The sequence below is a fragment of the Pteropus vampyrus genome, unplaced genomic scaffold (assembly GCF_000151845.1).
Source record: "Pteropus vampyrus isolate Shadow unplaced genomic scaffold, Pvam_2.0 Scaffold196, whole genome shotgun sequence".
Taxonomy (NCBI): Eukaryota; Metazoa; Chordata; class Mammalia; order Chiroptera; family Pteropodidae; genus Pteropus; species Pteropus vampyrus.
In genome coordinates, this window is record NW_011888977.1 from 48,586 (window position 1) to 51,105 (window position 2,520).

Sequence of the window (2,520 nt, forward strand, 5' to 3'; positions counted from 1 at the left end):
TTGTTTTGGGGGGAGGGTTTTAGGCAAGGGAACCCTTGCTTGACCTCACAGATTGCAAGGACCTCGTCAGTTTACAATCCCTTATTTTTTAATTTTTTATTTATTTTATTTTATTTTATGCCTACAGCACCTGGTCTTCCTAGATGGTCTCCCATGCAAGTACAAACCAGGCCTGACCCTGCTTACCTTTCGAGATCAGGTGGGATTGGGCTTGTTCAGGGTAGCATGACCGTAGATGTCTCATTGTGGTTTTAATTTGCATTCTCCTGATTATTAATGATGTTGAGTATCTTTTTATATATCTGCTGGCATCTGTATGTTTTCTTTGGAGAAATATTTATTCAGGTCCTCTGCCTACTTTTTACTGGGTTGTTTTTTCATTTGTTTGTTTGTTTGTTGTTGTTTGGGGGAGTCTTATATGACTTCCTTATATATTTTGGATATTAACCCCTTATCCGATGTGTCATTTGCAAATATCTTCTCCCATTCAGTAGGTTGTCTTTTTGTTTTATTCAAAGTTTCCTTTTCTGCACAAAAAATTTTTACTTTGTTATGTCCCATTTATTTATTCATTTGTTTCCTTTACCCAAGGACACATATCTAAAAGATTGCTAAAGTCAGTGTCAAAGAGTTTACTGCTTATGTTTTCTTCTAGGAGTTTTATGGTTTCAGGTCTTTCATTTAAGTCTTTGATCCGTTTTGAGTTTATTTTTGTATATAGAGTAAGAAAGTGCTTCAATATAATTTTTTTATACATATTTGTTCAGTTTTTCTGACAACGCTTGTTAAAGATACTGTCTTTACCTTATGATATATCCTTGCCTCTTTTGTCATAGATTAGTTAACTATATAAACAAGGATTTATTTCTGGGATCTCTATTATATTCCATTGGTCTATATATCTACATTTAGGCCAATACCATACAATTTTGATTACTGTAGCTTTGTAGTAGAGTTTGACATCAGAGAGTATGATATCTCGCTTTGTTTTTCCTAAGATTTCTTTGGTTATTCAGTCTTTTATGATTCCATATAAATTTTAGGATTCTAATTGTAAGGACGCCATTGGTATTTTAATCAGAATTTCACTGAATCTGTAAGCTGCTTTAGATAGTACAGGCATTATTTCAAGTTAACTTTCTTCCCCTTGCTCACTTCTCTTTCTGGGACTCTCACAAAGTGTGCGTTGTTACTCTTAAAGGTGTCCCAGAGGTGCCTTATATTCTGTTCACTTTTCCTTAGTTTTTTAAAAGGTTTTCTTAAGGTTTACTGATCTTTTTCTTCCGTCTTCTCGTTTCTACTTTTGAGTTATTTATAGCTCCAGAATTTCTTTTTGATTTATTTTTATGTTTTCTATCTCTTTTGTGATATTTCCATTTTGTTCATACATCATTTTCTTTACTTTCTCCATGTCTTCTTTTATTTCTTTGATTATCTATAAGGCAATTGTTTTAAAGTCTTTGCCTAGTATATCTGCTGTCTGATCTTTTCAAGGAACAGTTCTTGATGACTTTTTCCTCTTCGAATGGGCCATACTTTCCTGCTTCTTTGTTTTTCTTATTTTTTGTTGAACACTGTACACTGGAATCTAATAATTTCATTAAGTCTGGAAATCAAATTCTCCACCTTCTTCAGGGTATGCTATTTTTATTTTATAAGTTTCTCAATGTTGTAGGCTGTCTCTGCTGGGGATCAGCCAGAGGTATAAACTTAAGATCATCTGAGGTCTTTTCTGAGACTGTGCCTTTCTATGTGCAGTAACCTTCTAAATTCCCTTGAATATGTGGTTGCTTTGGAATGTCTTAGTCCAAACTATCTGGCTCCCAAAAGAAGAAAAACAAGGAAATGAAGGGGGATATGTGCTGGTGCCTTAAATCCCCTGGAAATTGCTTAAGGTGGAGAGGGGCTTGCAACAGTGAGATGAAGGTTGCACAAAGTAGTGGCTGTCCACTTCTGTGTCTTCACCTCTGCAGTCAGAAGCAGCAATCAGATCAGAGCCCAGATCCTCAATATTTGGAGAGCAAGGGCTCACCTGGCTCCCACAAACTATATGCAAGCTAACCAGGGACATATGCACAGCTGCCTGTCACAGGTCAACGATATGGGGAATGGGTAGTTGCTACAGTGCTAAGGGCTGAAATTTACCAAAATTAATTGTAATTTACTGTCTAAGCCTTCTTCAGGAAGTTGTAAGCCTTTGTATAGGCTCCAGAGTTATATTAGACACATTCTGCAATACAATTGTTGTCTAGGTGAGGAGATGAATTCCTGGTGCTTCTTTATCATCTTCCTAGATTTCTTACTCAAATGAACCACAATTTTTTAACCCTTCTATTAAATGACATCTGGCTTTATGACTGTTAAGTTATTATGACGGTGATTGTACAGGTCTTCATATGGAACTATGCTTTCATTTCTCATTTTAATATCTAGCAGTGCAGTGCAAAACTTAAAGTGCAAAATTAAAAATTTTTGGAAACTGCCAAATTGTGTTCTAAAGTGGTTATTAAGTTATATTCT

At 35.4% G+C, this 2,520-nt stretch overlaps 1 pseudogene; it reads right to left on the reverse strand.

Annotated features, from left to right (window-relative positions):
- Positions 1-118: 118 nt before the first annotated feature.
- On the reverse strand, positions 119-237 carry LOC111746660 (annotated as a pseudogene).
- Between the last annotated feature and the right edge of the window lie 2,283 nt (positions 238-2,520).